The sequence below is a fragment of the Macrobrachium nipponense genome, chromosome 6 (assembly GCF_015104395.2).
Source record: "Macrobrachium nipponense isolate FS-2020 chromosome 6, ASM1510439v2, whole genome shotgun sequence".
Classification (NCBI taxonomy): Eukaryota; Metazoa; Arthropoda; class Malacostraca; order Decapoda; family Palaemonidae; genus Macrobrachium; species Macrobrachium nipponense.
The window spans coordinates 83,726,783-83,746,624 of record NC_061108.1 but is presented as its reverse complement, the minus strand read 5'-3'; positions in this window follow the sequence as shown (position 1 = coordinate 83,746,624).

The following is a 19,842-nucleotide window of genomic DNA, read 5'->3' as shown; positions in this document are numbered from 1 at the left end:
ATATTAATCCCTATTGGTTTCCAAATACCCCAGAAGTAATAATTAACCATCAAAACGTTCATTTCTGTTACGAATGTCCGCTGTTATTATTCAGCATCACACCATCAAAACAGACATAACTCTTGGCCAAATTTCAGTCCTTTACTGTCCAACCACACACCAAATTGAAATCACTCATCGGGTATTGTAAATGCTTAGTAATCAAGAACCTACAATGAAAAAAATGGCGCCATTCCCTTCCCAATGCAATTTTCCAATATTCATCTTTATCTCTGCTAAAAGAATCAATCCCTCCATAATAACAGTTCCTTTGCGCTAACATTAACACACTGATCAAAACATAGGCCAACATCCTCGGTCCCCACAAAAGAGAAGGCAATTCCTGGAATATTATCTCAACCGATGCTGGGCTTATGTAACTTCTCCCCCGCAAATGTCACCCAACAACCCGAGGCTATATGTCAGCCATTTTGAGAAACTAAATATTAAACCAGGCATCTTCCCCATTCTTCTCACTCCATACTCAATTTCTTTCAGTTTCCTTGTCACTAACTCACTTTCCATTTGACCCTTCCGTGCTGCTCTATTCCCTTTGTTCAGCCTCCTTTGACTTTACCTTAGTGGTGAACAAACTTGTGGCCGTGTCATGGCAGCCACACAGTCTTATACCGGCCACTCCTGTCTTATTAGAAAGCAATGCAGCGCGGAATTATGAATAAATAGGCTAATGTCTACCATTCCAATTTCATTCACCTGTCGAAATCTATTGTTTTTTTACTTTAGAGGTTGGAAGTTTTTAGCCTTTTCATCCCGAAGACGTCGAAGATCACTGTTGTTGTGGAGCAAGCTTTGAAACTCAATCAGTCAGGTAATGAATCAATCATCCTAGAGAATGAAAGGGCGAGCAACGGCAAATTGGAATGCGATCTTGGAAATCAATTATTTAGGCCTGGCTCCAAAACAACAATAGTTGTTAGTGTCTCTGATAAAAAATAAACGTAATAACTTCTGAGGCACTTCAGTTAAAACAAAAGATGCAGGTGTAATGGAACTTTAAAGTTTATATTTTGATGAACTTCTACTTCTACCTTTGTTATTGTTACTGTGATTATTAAGCTCGCTGGAAAGTCATTAACTTGGTATAGCTTCATCAAAGAGATAAGAAAAATTTGGCCAAGGTAAAAGAATTAAATTTCAACATCGATAATTCTGATAAAAGGTTAAAGATATCACTCAACGAACAAAGCAATTAAGTATAACTATAAATCAGTTAAGAAATAGGTCAGAACAATTAAGACAACCGTACAGGGAAAACAATGATCGAATATTATTACATGATGAAATGAACAGAAGGAAACTGCTGCAGATAGATAAAAATTTTCTTATGGCTACTATATTGTGTTGCCTTTCCAGTCAAATCTGAAAACCTTCAACTGCAATCGTTGCCTATAGCCTTTGTCACCTGCCCATGCAACATTGTCAATTGGTAGTCTTGATACTTCAAGTCAATTTTGTTCTTCTCGACACTGTCTTACTCCCGTCGAATGACGAATATGTTTCTCTTCAAGATTCAGTTTGATAAAGATCTTCAGTATCTTGTTACTTGTCAAATAATTAGAGACAGAATTCATTGATCAACAAGCTTAGTTAAGGGTCTCTTCTCTCATTTAGACTTGATACCACTCGTAATCCGCTCTTTTTGAAAGGCAAAAATAATGATTGCTTTATTGTTTTGTCTACTAGAGTCTAATTCCTACTTGATAAGTGCCGTGCAGCGTTGCTTTATTGAACAGATTCTTGAAAAAGTCACATACTTTTGGGATGCCAAGAAGAAAATGAGTTGTTTTACCATTTATAAAATCACTTTTAGCAAGATATATACCAGCGAACTGCTTACACAGAGGACATTTCAAATGCATAATTAAGGTATCTGGATTCGGAACATCTGAATGACTGACGTTCATTCCAGTGCCGAAACTACGGGAATATTGTCTCGTGATCAAAAATGATCCCCTACTTCTTCATGAAGCAAAGAAACATTATTTATGAATAACATCCTATCTCAAGTAAATGTAAAAAATGAGAGAATTGAAAATTCGTGTCCTAACCGGAATTTCAACCCTGCTGATGTGATAAACCTTTAACATTATAATTATTGCAATTATCTCATTTTTTACATTTACTTGAGATAGGATGTTATTCATAAATAATGTTTCTTTGCTTCATGAAGAAGTAGGGGATCATTTTTGATCACGAGACAATATTCCCGTAGTTTCGGCACTGGAATGAACGTCAGTCATTCAGATGTTCCGAATCCAGATACCTTAATTATGCATTTGAAATGTCCTCTGTGTAAGCAGTTCGCTGGTATATATCTTGCTAAAAGTGATTTTATAAATGGTAAAACAATTCATTTTCTTCTTGGCATCCCAAAAGTATGTGACTTTTTCAAGAATCTGTTCAATAAAGCAACGCTGCACGGCACTTATTTGGAAGGACATTTAGTCACTATAAATAAAGGGTTCCGTGACTATTTCATTCAGAATATCCATGACACAGATGTGCTGTGTCACAGTGAATTGTCTGTCACACTGATAAACAGAATGAGTACAAGAAATTCTTCAAAACTACGCTAGGGCTCATTAAGGGAATACAGTTTTGTTTGCAAGGTGTAACAAAATTAAGATAAAAAAGAAATCAAGCGTTGAGAACATATGTTAGGCTTTTATTAGAATAGAATGAACCCGGCCTAAATTTCCGATTTACTATGTAACATTTGAAATTAAGGAGGCTCCCAACAATTCACTGTAAATGACTGAGATGTAATCGCCTTGGGGGAGTTAGGACTCCAAAATACCATGCAAGAGATTCGGTAAGCTTTCGGTTCTGTTTGGTTATAACGGTTAGTTTATAGTTACAGACTTTCACTTTGATCATGAGTTACTTCAAAATATTAAGATATAGAATTTTATAAGCAAATGTTGAAGAAATCGATTAGCCCGATTCATATTCTCCTAGGAAAACTAGAATTCAGGACACTAAGCCTGACACAAAAGTTACTTACTGAAGAAAATACACTTTTGATAATATTTCCGTCTGAATAAAACTGGCTTTTGTCTCTTTTTTTCCGTCAATTTTGCAAAAGAATATTTGCATGATCATTCACATGACGCTTCCCCGTCACGTATTAAAATTTACCACCCATAGGAGTGGAACAGAATTTAATTCTTATGGTGTCTCCATGATTTTCCAAGTGACGTATTTGACTGGTGTGTTGATTAGTACTATGCTGATGTTATAACTACAGTTTCCGAAGTCAGATATTTGCTATAGACAAGACGTTGCAAGTGTTATTGGTGTAGATATCGCCAAATCAGTTCTTATGAAAGCAAAATAAAGAGAATTTTTATTGCTGATAGTACCCAACTTTCATGTTGGATACCACGTTAACATCAGCAACAAACTCAGTATCATTTGGTAAGATATAATGATTATCTGACACTTTTTCACTGATAATAAAACTTCCCAGTATTAACCCTAAGAATGTCGGCAGACATACTTCATTAGAATTATATATAATTATTGGCAACATATAGTTACGGAAAGAGAACCTTTGTTTTCAAGCCCATGACTCAGCTCGAACGTAAGATACAAGTCACTAGGCTTATCTTGAAGGCTATAAGAAACTGCCCAAAAAGAATTGAAGTAGAGGACCTATCTTTACCCTCTCTGCCTGTCATGGGTGCCCGCACATAGGGGCAAGGATGGGGGTCACTTGCCCTCTTCTGAAATCCTGGAAAAAAAATTATATATAGCTCCTTTGGAAAATATGCTGCGGGGTCCCATGCTGCCTGATCTCGTCACTATCGCATCATATTAAAAATCTGAAATCATCACTAAATTTTTTTATTGTTCATGCCAACTATACAGCACCTCATATCTGTGCATTTCAAGGCCGTGTCTAATTGATTTTCGTTAGTAAAGTCATACCAAAATATTGGATATGGATCGTATTTTGGAAATAGTTATTTGAAGCCACAGCCTAATCGGCAAAAATATGCAGTGATGTCCAATGTTGATAATTAAAGCATTTATCGGAGTAAATAATAGAAATTTAAAGGGAAACTTAGCATGGTCGTAGATAGAGGCTAGTGAAACGTCATTATTAGTGGAGGGCCCCCCCAACCCATTGATACTGTAGTATGACGTACTTACTACACACTCCGCCTATATACTTTGTGAATGAAGACTCTAATGTTGGTGGTGGTAGTAGTAACAGTGCTATGTGGAATTCCTTTATTGTATTTCACACTCAAACTCTTATGTACAACAAGGAATGGACATCAAACTTTAATGAGAATATTAATAGTGTAATAATGATAATAATCATATTAATATTTACTCCAGTTATCATTATTCTTGTCATTAATATTACAATCGTAATTATTGTTATTGGTCATACTTCGACATCAGGGAAGAGGATGATAGAATTTGCATAATTACATATGCCGTATACATACGCATATATAGACAGATATGGTACCTACATAGGCTAAATGCACATACGCATAATACATAAATTATATATGTATACTTATATATACATATATATATATATATATATATATATGTGTGTGTGTGTGTGTGTGTGTGTAAGTATATATATATATATATATATATATATATATATATATATATATATATATATATATACATATAAAGAGGTCTTTAGAATAGGCAAGTCGTTAAAAATGGTCGTTGCAGCTAGTCAGTGAGGTAGTTTATTATCAAGAAAATTCGGCCATTACTTATTCTTTGTCTGGAAAGTTGCAAAGGCTTTGATATAAAAAAAACATATTTGCATATTTCTTTTTCATACTCGTCATTTGAGTATTACCCCTATAAAGATCACCTTTGTCCTCTTGTCTAAAAATTTTGGTGCTTGTGTATCGCCTTGTTAACTATTTACCTGTTAATATTTAGCATATGACGCATACGATTCTTTTCTTTGTTGCATACTGCAAAAACACACAACACGAGAGCAGTCCTTGCGGCCACGAGGACAATTTGCTAGGCTTGCCGTAGGTGAAGCAGCTTTGACCTGTGAATGATCGGCTGCCTTCACCCTGTCCTCGGCGGTGTTTACTATTATGCAAGGTTGCCATGTATATCTGGCCAAACCATTGTATCAAACACCTCTAAATAATAGTATTTTCATTTCAATATTATTGTATTTCAACAATTCCAAAGATTTTGTATAACAGATAGTGAATGAGTAAATAGAAATTGTGTTATAATTGCTATGTATTTCTATAGCCAACGTAAAATTGCGCTGTGAAAATAGTAATATTGCCATATGAATATTTAACAAATTCCTTAGCAATAATATTGTCCTATGTATATATGCCAAATTCTTATTTATTGCCAGCGGTGTTACCAATAGCAACCGTAATATTATCTCATTATCAACAATGACTGCCCCAGCCTTAATATTTATTGTGCAAGGGTGTCAAATATTTGTTTTTCTACGATCATTACCATACTACTTGGAACCCTTCTCTAATGTCTGATGTCATAATTTACGTCACATCTAGTTTCCCTCAGGGTGCTTACTAAATTTAGCTAAGTTTCCTCTTAAATTTCTTTGCTTTACTCTGATAAGCGCCTTAATTATCAAATTATACATCATTGCATATTTTTGCCAATTCGGCTGTGGCTTCATATAGTTATTTCCAAAGTTCGATCCATATCCGAAGCTTTGGTAAGAGTTTGTCGTTGAAAATCAGTTAGACACGGCCCTGAAATGCGCAGTAAACTATGCTGAAGCGGTAAATACTCTCCTGTTGTGAAGGTTAAGTTCATTCTTTTGGGTGGTTATTATAAAATACACTCAGGAACTGTGATTTAACTTATTCATTACCTTTTATTACAGTTATCTGTACAATCTCAATACAGACACTTGCCATTACAAAAGTGACAATCATGATAGTAGTTACCATTTAAACTTTTCTCGAGTTACTTAACATCTGAAGTACGCAGATCATAAAAAACATTCAAATGTGAAATAAAGCGTTTATTACACTTATCGCATTTACGAATTTACTACCTTTTTTTTTTCTTTCTGAATGACCCAGAACAGGCCGTATAGATAACTAGAGGCCAACACTCGAAAATAAGCAATTCGAAGTGTACCTCACTTTTTTACCTTTGCTGCGCTCAAGTGTAAAAATTCCATGTGTATTATTGTTATTATTATTATTTTTTTTTTTGGTCTATCACAGTCCTCCAATTCGACTGGGTGGTATTTATAGTGTGAGGTTCCAGGTTGCATCCTGCCTCCTTAGGAGTCCATCACTTTTCTTACTATGTGCACCGTTTCTAGGATCACACTTCTGCATGAGTCCTGGAGCTACTTCAGCCTCTAGTTTTTCTAGATTCCTTTTCAGGGATCTTGGGATCGTGCCTAGTGCTCCTATGATTATGGGTACGATTTCCACTGGCATACCCCATATCCTTCTTATTTCTATTTTCAGATCTTGATACTTATCCATTTTTTCCCTCTCTTTCTCTTCAACTCTGGTGTCCCATGGTATTGCGACATCAATGAGTGATACTTTCTTCTTGACTTTGTCAATCAACGTCACGTCTGGTCTGTTTGCACGTATCACCCTATCCGTTCTGATACCATAGTCCCAGAGGATCTTTGCCTGATCGTTTTCTATCACTCCCTCAAGTTGGTGCTCGTACCACTTATTACTGCAAGGTAGCTGATGTTTCTTGCACAGGCTCCAGTGGAGGGCTTTTGCCACTGAATCATGCCTCTTTTTGTACTGGTTCTGTGCAAGTGCCGGGCATTCGCTTGCTATGTGGTTTACGGTTTCATTTTTCGTATTGCACTTCCTACATATGGGAGAGATGTTATTTCCATCTATCGTTCTTTGGACATATCTGGTTCTGAGGGGCTGATCTTGTGCCGTTGTTATCATTCCTTCAGTTTCCTTCTTTAGCTCTCCCCTCTGTAGCCATTGCCATGTGTCATCGCTGGCTAATTCTTTAGTCTGTCTCATGTATTGTTCGTGCATTGGTTTGTTGTACCAGTCCTCTGTTCTGTCTGTCATTCTCCTGTCTCTGTATATTTCTGGGTCTTCGTCTACATTTATTAGTCCTTCTTCCCATGCACTCTTTAGCCACTCGTCTTCACTGGTTTTCAGATATTGCCCCAGTGCTCTGTTCTCGATGTTGACGCAGTCCTCTATACTTAGTATTCCTCTCCCTCCTTCCTTTCGTGTTATGTATAGTCTGTCCGTATTTGCTCGTGGGTGTAGTGCTTTGTGTATTGTCATATGTTTCCTGGTTTTCTGATCTATGCTGCGGAGTTCTGCCTTCGTCCATTCCACTATTCCTGCGCTGTATCTGATTACTGGCACTGCCCATGTGTTTATGGCTTTTATCATATTTCCGGCGTTGAGTTTTGACTTGAGTATCGCCTTGAGTCTCTGCATATATTCTTTCCTGATCGTGTCCTTCATCGCTTGGTGTTCTATATCCCCTCCTTCCATTATTCCCAGGTATTTGTATCCTGTCTCATCTATGTGTTTGATGTTGCTCCCATCTGGTAGCTTTATTCCTTCAGTTCTCGTTACTTTGCCTTTTTGCATGTTGACTAAGACGCATTTTTCTATTCCAAACTCCATCCTGATGTCCCCAGATACAATCCTTACAGTCTGGATTAGGGTATCTATTTCCTTGATGCTCTTACCATACAGCTTGATGTCGTCCATGAACATCAGATGGTTGATTCTGTTGCCTCTTTTCTTGAGTTGGTACCCGGCATCCATCTTCTGTAGTACTTTTGCCATGGGAATCATGGCTACTACGAAGAGTAGTGAGGACAGTGAGTCGCCCTGGAAGATCCCTCTCCTGATATTAACCTCTTCTAGTCTTATTCCAGAGCTTGTAAGTATTGTATTCCAGTTGCGCATTGTATTTTTGAGGAAGCAGATGGTGTTTTCCTCTGCCCCATATATTTTCAGGCATTCTATTAGCCATGTGTGTGGTATCATGTCGAAGGCTTTCTTATAGCCTATCCATGCCATGCTTAGGTTGGTTTTCCTTCTCCTACTGTTCTTCATTACCATTTTGTCTATCAGGAGCTGGTCTTTTGTGCCCCTACACTTCCTTCTGCAGCGTTTCTGTTGGTGGGGGATGGTTTTTGTCTCCTCTAGGTAATTGTATAGCCTTTCACTGATGATACCTCTTAGTAACTTCCACATTATTGGTAGGCAGGTGATAGGCCTGTAGTTACTGGCTATATTTCCCTTACTCTTGTCTTTTTGTACTAAGGATGTTCTTTCTGTGGTCATCCATTTGGGTGCATGGTGATTTGAGATACAATGCTGGAGTTGTTCTGCTATTCGTGGGTGTAGGTCCTTGAAGTTTTTGAGCCAGTATCCATGGACTTCATCGGGACCTGGGGCTTTCCAGTTTGGCATTTTGTCTTTAGTTGTGTCTGAATGTCTGTCGTGATCTCTGTGAATCTTTATTTTATTCTCCCTGTTTCTTCTTCCTTGACTTCCTGGAGCCATGTTGCATGTTTGTTGTGTGATACCGGATTGCTCCATATGTTTTCCCAGAGTCTCTATTATTATTATTATTATTATTATTATTATTATTATTATTATTATTATTATTATTATTATTATTATTATTATTATTATTATTATTATTATTATTATTAAAAAATAATCTTAGTAGCACGAGTCTTGAAATAAAGAAAAAATCCACAGTTGTATATATGTCCATATATGTAAAGATAAATCTGTACAGAAAACGTTCGGGAAACTGCTCGATTCCCCGTTTCAGTCTCGGATTGAAAAGGGGACTCGAACAGTTTCCTGAAAGCTTTCTGTACATATTTATCTTTGAATACCAAATGTACATAGACGTAACAGTGGATTTGTTTCTCCAATATCATTATTATTCAATACGGTATAAAAAAAAAAGAAAATATAAAAAATCCAACAGTTGAGTAGACTTCTCCGTATAAATTTCATCTCATTGTCCTCATTTACTGATGAGTTCCCAGAATTGCATTAGAAACTATAAAATTTTCCCTAGTTACTGCTATCATGATATGAAAGTTGCTACCACAGAACCATCTTTGATAAGGGTTTGGTTATAGCTTAAAGCTTTCTGGCGGAAATATAAAGCGTTCAGATAGATACTTGAACTTCTCTTCTCATCACCATTCCTTTTAACTTGCTTAGGCTGACTTAAAGTGCTGGTTTAAAGTGGGAAGGCTGGGGGTGGGGGGGTGCGTGGGGAATGGGGTGTGGAGGGGATGCAACGCCATTAAACGTGTCTCTTAAATAAGTCGGGTTTTTAGCCTAATGAAATAAACATTCCTCTCGTAGTATATTTCTTATTACTTCGAGATACTCGTTCTAATATTTTTCATCACTTCTCGTGTTTCCTCTTTTGTTCTGTGGAAGCTTCGTTTGTTATCTGAAGGTCATTTTGCTCATTGCATGTTAATGTATGTCCGTTGCAAATAATGATAACTAATTTTATCATGATTTTCTATTCACTCTGTGTATCTACATTGTTAGTGCGCTTATCATTGTTATTCTTCTTGACATCTTCAACAGTGTCAGCATTTTTAAAGCAATAAACCATGAAATGGGACAGAAGTTTAAAAATAATCTTTAGTATCAATGCAAGGAAAAATACGCGAAAGCATACTCACAGGTCAAAAGAAAGCAATATCTACCATTTATTATATACGCCTTGATTTCCCCCCTATTTCCATCTGGTTATTATTATTATTATTTTTTTTTATTTAATTTTTTTTTTTTTTTGCTCTATCACAGTCCTCTAATTCGACTGGGTGGTATTTATAGTGTGGGGTTCTAGGTTGCATCCTGCCTCCTTAGGAGTCCATCACTTTTCTTACTATGTGCACCGTTTCTAGGATCACACTCTTCTGCATGAGTCCTGAAGGTACTTCAGCCTCTAGTTTTTCCAGATTCCCTTTCAGGGATCTTGGGATTGTGCTTAGTGTTCCTATGATTATTGGTACAATTTCCACTGGCATATCCCATATCCTTCTTATTTTATTTTCAGGTCTTGATACTTATCCATTTTTTCCCTTTCTTTCTCTTCAACTCTGGTGTCCCATGGTATTGCGACATCAATTAGTGATACTTTCTTCTTGATTTTGTCAATCAACGTCACGTCTGGTCTATTTGCACGTATCACCCTATCCGTTCTGATACCATAGTCCCAGAGGATCTTTGCCTGATCGTTTTCTATCACTCCTTCAGGTTGGTGTTCGTACCACTTAATACTGCAAGGTAGCTGGTGTTTCTTGCACAGGGTCCAGTGGAGGGCTTTTGCTATTGAATCATGCCTCTTTTTGTACTGGTTCTGTGCAAGTGCCGGACATTCGCTTGCTATGTGGTTTATGGTTTCATTTTTCGTATTGCACTTCCTACATATGGGAGAGATTTTATTTCCATCTATCGTTCTTTGGACATATCTGGTTCTTAGGGCCTGATCTTGTGGCGCTGTTATCATTCCTTCAGTTTCCTTGTTGAGCTCTCCCCTCTGTAGCCATTGCCACGTGTCATCGCTGGCTAGTCTCATGTATTGTCCATGCATTGGTTCTGCTTGTCTTTCTCCTGTCTCTATATATTTCTGGGTCTTTGTCTACTTTTATCATTCCTTCTTCCCATGCACTCTTTAGCCACTCGTCTTCACTGGTTTTCAAATATTGCCCCAGTGCTCTGTTCTCGATGTTGACGCAGTCCTCTATGCTCAGTAGTCCCCTCCCTCCTTCCTTTCGTGTTATGTATAGTCTGTCCGTATTTGCTCTTGGGTGTAGTGCTTTGTGTATTGCCATATGTTTCCTCGTTTTCTGGTCTATGCTGCAAAGTTCTGCCTTCATCCATTCCACTATTCCTGTGCTGTATCTGATTACTGGCACTGCCCATGTGTTTATGGCTTTTATCACATTTCCGGCGTTGAGTTTTGACTTGAGTATCGCCTTGAGTCTCTGCATATATTCTTTGCTGATCGTGTCCTTCATCTCTTGATGTTTTATATCCCCTCCTTACATTATTCACAGGTATTTGTATCCCGTCTCATCTAAATGTGTTTGATGTTGCTCACATCTGGTAGCTTTATCCCTTCAGTCCTTGTTACTTTCCCCTTTTGTATGTTGACTAAGGCACATTTTTCTATTCCAAACTCCATCCTGATGTCCCCAGATACAATCCTTACAGTCTGGATTAGGGTATCTATTTCCTTGATGCTCTTACCATACAGCTTGATGTCGTCCATGAACATCAGATGGTTAATTCTGTTGCCTCTTTTCTTGAGTTGGTACCCAGCATCCATCTTCTGCAGTACTTTTGTCATGGGAATCATGGCTACTGCGAAGAGTAGTGGGGACAGTGAGTCGCCCTGGAAGATCCCTCTCCTGATATTAACCTCTGCTAGTCTTACTCCGGAGCTTGTAAGTATTGTATTCCAGTTGCGCATTGTATTTTCAAGGAAGCTGATGGTGTTTTCCTCTGCCTCATACATCTTCAGGCATTCTATTAGCCATGTGTGTGGTACCATGTCGAAGGCTTTCTTATAGTCTATCCGTGCCATGCTTAGGTTGGTTTTCCTTCTCTTACCGTTCTTCATTACCATTTTGTCTATCAGGAGCTGGTCTTTTGTGCCCCTACACTTCCTTCTGCAGCCTTTCTGTTGGTGGGTGATGGTGTTTGTATCCTCTAGGTAGTTGTATAGCCTTTCGCTGATGATACCTGTTAGTAACTTCCCCAGCAAAAGGCTATACAACTACATAGAGGATACAAACATATTATTATTATTATTATTATTATTATTATTATTATTATTATTATTATTATTATTATTATTATTTATATTATTATTATTATTATTATATTATTATTATTGATTATTATTATTATTATTATTTTTTTTTTTTTTTTTTTTTTTTTTTTTTGTTTTTTTTTTTTTTTTTTTTTTTTTTTTTTTTTTTTTTTTTTTTTTTTTTGCTCTATCACAGTCCTCCAATTCGACTGGGTGGATATTTATAGTGTGGGGTTCCGGGTTGCATCCTGCCTCCTTAGGAGTCCATCACTTTTCTTACTATGTGTGCCGTTTCTAGGATCACACTCTTCTGCATGAGGCCCGGAGCTACTTCAGCCTCTAGTTTTTCTAGATTCCTTTTCAGGGATCTTGGGATCGTGCCTAGTGCTCCTATGATTATGGGTACGATTTCCACTGGCATATCCCATATCCTTCTTATTTCTATTTTCAGATCTTGATACTTATCCATTTTTTTCCCTCTCTTTCTCTTCAACTCTGGTGTCCCATGGTATTGCGACGTCAATGAGTGATACTTTCTTCTTGGACTTTGTCAATCAACGTCACGTCTGGTCTGTTTGCACGTATCACCCTATCCGTTCTGATACCATAGTCCCAGAGGATCTTTGCCTGATCGTTTTCTATCACTCCCTCAGGTTGGTGCTCGTACCACTTATTACTGCAAGGTAGCTGATGTTTCTTGCACAGGCTCCAGTGGAGGGCTTTTGCCACTGAATCATGCCTCTTTTTGTACTGGTTCTGTGCAAGTGCCGGGCATTCACTTGCTATGTGGTTTATGGTTTCATTTTTCGTATTGCACTTCCTACATATGGGAGAGATGTTATTTCCGTCTATCATACTTTGAAACATATCTGGTTCTTAGGGCCTGATCTTGTGCCGCTGTTATCATTCCTTCAGTTTCCTTCTTTAGCTCTCCCCTCTGTAGCCATTGCCAATTGTCATCGCTGGCTAGTTCTTTAGTCTGTCTCATGTATTGTCCGTGCATTGGTTTGTTGTGCCAGTCCTCTGTTCTTTCTGTCTTTCTCCTGTCTCTGTATATTTCTGGGTCTTCGTCTACTTTTATTAGTCCTTCTTCCCATGCACTCTTTAGCCACTCGTCTTCACTGGTTTTCATATTTGCCCCAGTGCTCTGTTTTTCGATGTTGACGCAGTCCTCTATACTTAGTAGTCATCTCCCTCCTTCCTTTCGTGTTATGTATAGTCTGTCCGTATTTGCTCTTGGGTGTAGTGCTTTGTGTATTGTCATTTGTTTCCTGGTTTTCTGATCTATGCTGCGGAGTTCTGCCTTCGTCCATTCCACTATTCCTGCGCTGTATCTGATTACTGGCACTGCCCATGTGTTTATGGCTTTTATCATATTCCGGCGTTGAGTTTTGACTTGAGTATCGCCTTGAGCCTCTGCATATATTCTTTCCTGATCGTGTCCTTCATCTCTTGGTGTTTTATATCTCCTCCTTCCATTATTCCCAGGTATTTGTATCCTGTCTCATCTATGTGTTTGATGTTGCTCCCATCTGGTAGCTTTATCCCTTCAGTTCTCGTTACGTTGGCCTTTTTGTATGTTGACTAAGGCGCATTTTTCTATTCCAAACTCCATCCTGATGTCTCCAGATACAATCCTTACAGTCTGGATTAGGGTATCTATTTCCTTGATGCTCTTACCATACAGCTTGATGTCGTCCATGAACATCAGATGGTTGATTTTGTTGCCTCTTTTCTTGAGTTGGTACCCGGCATCCATCTTCTGTAGTACTTTGTCATGGGAATCATGGTCTACCACGAAGAGTAGTGGGGACAGTGAGTCGCCCTGGAAGATCCCTCTCCTGATATTAACCTCTGCTAGTCTTTTTCCAGAGCTTGTAAGTATTGTATTCCAGTTGCGCATTGTATTTTTGAGGAAGCTGATGGTATTTTCCTCTGCCCCATATATTTTCAGGCATTCTATTAGCCATGTGTGTGGTATCATGTCGAAGGCTTTCTTATAGTCTATCCATGCCATGCTTAGGTTGGTTTTCCTTCTCCTACTGTTCTTCATTACCATTTTGTCTATCAGGAGCTGGTCTTTTGTGCCCCTACACTTCCTTCTGCAGCCTTTCTGTTGGTGGGGGATGGTGTTTGTCTCCTCTAGTAGTTGGTAGGCCTTTCACTGATGATACCTGTTAGTAACTTCCACATTATTGTAGGCAGGTGATAGGCCTGTAGTTACTGGCTATATTTCCCTTACTCTTGTCTTTTTGTACTAAGGATGTTCTTCCTGTGGTCATCCATTTGGGTGCTTGGTGATTTGAGATACAATGCTGGAGTTGTTCTGCTATTCGTGGGTGTAGGGCCTTGAAGTTTTTGAGCCAGTATCCATGGACTTCATCGGGACCTGGGGCTTTCCAGTTTGGCATTTTCTTTAGTTGGTGTCTGACTGTGTCTGTCGTGATGTCTGTGAATCTTTGTTTTATTCTCCTGTTTCTTCTTCCTTGACTTCCTGGAGCCATGTTGCATGTTTGTTGTGTGATACCGGATTGCTCCATATGTTTTCCCAGAGTCTCTTACTTGATTCGGCTTCAGGAATTTCTGGGTGGTTGTCTTCCCTCTTAGTTGGCTGTATAGTCTTTTCTGGTTGGTTCCGAATAGTTTGTTCTGTTGGTATCCCTTATTCCTGTTCATGTACCGTTGGATCTTGTGTGCTTTGGCCTTAAGCCTCTGTTTTACATCTTCTATTGTGTTGTTTAGTCCCCTCTCTTGTACTTTGTATTTCTCGTTGAGTTCCCTCCCTTTTTTGGTTTTCTTGCTTCTTAGCCTTTTTTTCTGCCATCTCTTTCAGTTTACTCAAGTCAGATCTCATCACCATGATTTGCTTTTCCAGGCGCCTTTTCCAAGGAGGTTGCTGTTTTGGTTTCTGTTGGGTTGGTTGTGACGGTGGTGTTGGTGTTCGAATCCCCATCAGTTCTGCTACTAATCTTGCTCCTGCATATGTCAAGTTATTTGTTTCTGTGATACTGGTGGTGTGATTAGGCCCATTATTTCATTGACCTCACTTGTTTTCTCCCTTAATTTCTTGGTGTTGTAGGCTTTCATGGAGGGGATCTTTGTTCTCTGTATCTGGCTCCATCCATTGTCTAATCTTTTCTACCCATTCCGTCCTCTCTGTTACTTCGTCGGTGTTTCTTCGTGTGTCGTTGTTTGATACCTCATCCTCCCTGTCGTCTTCTGTGGCATCGTCTCTCAGTTCGTCTTCGTGTAATTCGTTGTCGTGTGACATTTCCCTTTCCAGTTCTTCTCTTTCTGTTGGGGAGAGCCAGTTCTTTTTCTTTATGTTCCTTACTTGGTCTGCCAGCCTCTGCTCTGTTTGGGGGGTGTTATTCCTCTCATTCCAGATGTTGACCAATCTTCTTCTATATCCTCTCTCCGTCGGGTTGCTTCTGATGTAGCATCTCCATATTTCCTTATTTTCTTCTCTTGTCCATTTCTTCCTTTTTGCCTCTGTAGCTCCAATCTCAGGCTGTTCATTACTGTCGTTGTGGTGATCAGTTGCTGGATGACGACCTCCAAGTACCTGACCGTCTTCCCCTACAATTGGGTTGAATACCTGGTTGCCGGACGAAGCTCCTCTGTTGCCAGAGGTTCCATTTACGTCGTTGTCGTTTATTCCATCATTTCTTTCCATCATTGCTGAGTTTGCTATTTAACCCATAGCTGGACCCTACCCCTCAGGGATAGGTACTCATTTACAGCTGAGTAGACTGAGGAAATTATGGTAAAGATCCTTTCCTAAGGAATCAACGCCGAGGAGAGCGGTCACCCATCCAACGACTGACCAGCCCCAATGTTGCTTAACTTGACTTAAGTCTATTGACGACCTAACCTATTATTATTATTATTATTATTATTATTATTATGCAAAAAATCCGAAAATAAACCCGGGAAACCTGATTCGATTTCTCAATGAAGTTTACCTTAATTCTCCTGATTTCTAAGTGAGTTCTCACAATGGTATATAATTCAATTATGTGCTTCAGATACTATTATTGTGTAAGAAATTGATTGCATTCTTCCTTTCCTAGCAATTACTGCCCTCCATCTTAGCATTGTAACCTTCTTTCTTTCTGTTTATCTATGTAACTATCTATCTAGCTATATATATATATATATATATATATATATATATATATATATATATAATATATGTATGTATGTATGTAATTGAATCACGAAATTTTGAACGTGATGAATATAAAAGCAAAGGCAAAATACATAAAGGAAAGTGAAACAATGGAGTAACCGTTACGAGACCTTTCGGCCCTCGTCCTTTACTAAGCGGTTACTCCATTGTTTATATTTAATTATCTATATATTGTGACGAAGTGCCAAGTATCTGGTTACTACACTTACCAATCAGGAAATAATTACCTCACAACAGCCAGACATCTGAACCTTCATCACAGATAAAATACGACTGAATACTCTAAAGGCAACAGTGATCCCTTAAAAACTTATAAATCAGACTTATGTAATTAAATTGATTAAAGGGCATCACTCCATCAACAACTTTTAAAAGTCTAAGTATTTCGCCGGTTCTAACTCACTTCAACAAAGCTGAAGGAAAACAGCTCAATTACCACTCTATATTTCTACCTAAACAAAATTAAATATACTGGTGAAAAAAGAGAAAACACTCGTACAATTTTTAAGTACAAAAATTTATTTATTAAACTCAAAATTTATAAGTGAAATTCACAATCTCGATGAAATTTACTATTACTTGAAAACAACACAAAGTTTAATTAATTCTTGAAATAATTATTAAGTAAAATTAAATCAAAATTAATTTATCACAAAAATCAAGAAATTAAACTATTCAAGTAAAATTCAAAGTGTTAAGTAACAAGTGAAATGTGAAAATTAACTCACAAGTGTTAAACAACAATAAAACTTGAAAAGAATTCGAAGTAAATGCAAAGTAATTCACATGTGTTAAACTCAATTAAATTTGCAATGATTAGCTAATGAAAACATTTGAGTTAATCAAATTGTAAATGTAAAGACAGAAAAATGTGGCAAATATCAAAACTGCAAAAACACTAAGAAAACATTAATCACACAATATATATATATATATGTGTGTGTGTGTGTGTGAGTGTGTGTGTGTGTGTGTATGGAACACTTCAACAAGAAAAATTTATAAATGCACAAAAAAAACAACTTTAATAAGAAAAATGGATAAATGCACAAAAAAATCATTTACACCAAAATGTGAAAATAATGGCATAAAATTTCCCCTGGAATAACCTAAGTAATTTCAGTATTTCGAGTACTATTTATGTTTAAGTTTAGTGCACTGAACTTAGCAAAAATTCTTGCCTTGGTATACCAATTTTAGAAGGCCTTTTTTTGAAATCACCAATAACCACCTATACACGAGGCGCCTGTTACACGCGTTTACAATGTCTGTTCAGATTCCAGAAATAAACACAAAGAATTAAATAAAGATATAAGTTACGAGTGACCAACACACTAGGTATAAAATCTTTACGTTAATGTGAAACAACAATTCTCTCATCTCTCATGCGGGGAGAGAGAGAGAGGTTCCCAAAAACACAACAACCATGAATCGTCTCTGATATCGGTATGAACAAAAATTGCTCTCGTGGTATGGAAACTGATCAGTGCTTCGGCCCCAAAATAGATGGCAAATGATTTTGGGAACGAGACAGCTTTTATCTTAAGAATTCCCTTTCAAAACAATAAACAGAGAGAAAGCGAGATTACAATCATAAATAATATTTATTATTACACGGTTTAAGACAATAAAAGTCTCTTAGAATAAAAGATATGATTATAGAATTTTCTCGAATGAAATAAATGTCGTCATATCCGTGAGTGACGTCACAAATCTTTCCATTTCATATTTAAAGTACTTACGAGCCAACAAAATTCTCTTTTGACAAATCGAGAGATATAAGAGTTAATTTATCAGTAATATTAAATAGTTAAACAGCAAAAGAATCTATATTTTCTTAAATGAAATTAACAGTATCATAAGCAAAACTTCTAGAAGCTTCTATTATGACGTACTTTTACAGAAAAATGGTAAAATCTTCACGTGGTTTCTCACAAAGACACACAAGTCCGAAACAAGTCATGTAGTAGGAGTGGAGGATGTCTGGATAACTATACAACATAAAAAGCTTCCATCATTCATTTTAGGATGTGTTTACCGCTATCCCAAAGCTTTAGTCTCCTCTTTCGACTACCTTAAGACTGTTTTTAATGTTGTTTACTTACGTGAAAAGCCAATTTTTATACTAGGTGATGTTAATGGTGATTTATTATATGCTAATAGTAAACTAGGTAAAATTGTACGCCAATTAAACCTACATCAGGCAATTAATAAACCTACTAGAATTACAACCATAAGCTCATCACTGCTAGATGTTATCATCATAAATAGATCAGAAATTATTTCCCAAGCTGAAGTAGTTCCTTGTCCTATCGCTGATCATGAGTTGGTAACTCTACAAATGGATGTTTCAAAACCAAAAAGGCAGCCTGTAACCAGAACATTTCGTAGTTTATGACACTATAATCAAAATACGTTCTGTGATAGCGTGTTAAGTAGAACCCCTAACATTCATAAAATTTTAAATACTGACAATGTAAATATTCATGTGTCTACATTTACTGGTGTTTTTGTTGAGAGTTTAAATGAGTGTGCCCCATGTGTAACGAAAGTAATTACCCGGCCCCCAGCTCCTTGGATAAGCCATGACCTTAAAATACAAATGAAAGAAAGAGATGAATTGCATGAAAGAGTCAAAAAGGATACATTAAACTTAGAATTAAGAAATACTTATAAAAACCGTAAAAAACGAGTTAAACAACTTATTAAAAGAAAGAAGGCAGAACATTTTTAAGATAATTTTAAAAACTGTCATGGTAATTTGCCTACTAAATGGTAAATTGTTCATGAAATGATCCCTACCACAAACAGTAACGTAAGCATCCGTGATAAGAAAGATAAAGCAGAAGAGTTTAACGAATATTTCGCAAATGTAGGTCGACTGGCCTTCCAAAATTCTCAACAGATCTTGAATGCAAATAATAATCTGCCCACTGTAGATACTATTATACCTCAAGGTATCGCGAATAACTTTTTCAGACCGCAATCCGTTGACGTGGATACAGTTGTCTTGGTAGTGAGGGATTTGAATGACTCAAGGCCTTTGGATCTGATGGTATCTCTCTCCGTTTCATACGAGATGCCTTACCCGTGATAAGTTTTTACCTAACCAATAGAGTAAACACCTCCATTGTTACTGGTCTCTACCCCACTGACTGGAAACTGTCGCATGTAGGCTAATACCATTTTTCAAGAACGGTGACCCAGATGCAGTCGAAAATTATCGTTCTATATCACTTCTACCAGTCTTATCTAAGATATTAGAAAAATTAGTTGCATTTCAGCTCATCCAATATCTTGAAGAAAATAACTAACCCAACGTGGTTTTAAACCACATCTATCCACCGAAACCGCACTCATGAAACTCACAGAGAAAATTTATACTAACAGACGAAAAAAAGATTCTCTTCTTATATTGTTGGATCTCTCTAAAGCATTTGATAGCGTTGGCCATGATATCCTACTTAGTAAATGTATAAAACTAAAAATCGACCCGTTTTGATTCAAAAATCATTTGGAAAATCGGTATCAGTCAGTAAGAATAGACGATGTAATATCTTCCTCCAAGCCAGTACAATTTGGGGTCCCACAAGGATCAATATTAGGACCAATTCTTTTCTTAATCTATATCAATGATATGTCTACTTCATTACAGGATTGTCTCTTAATATAGCATTATAAATGTTAATTTCAAGAGCGGAAAGTATCTTAAAAAATGTTAAATATTATTTCCAAACTAATGGATTAAATGTAAACGAATCAAAAACTCA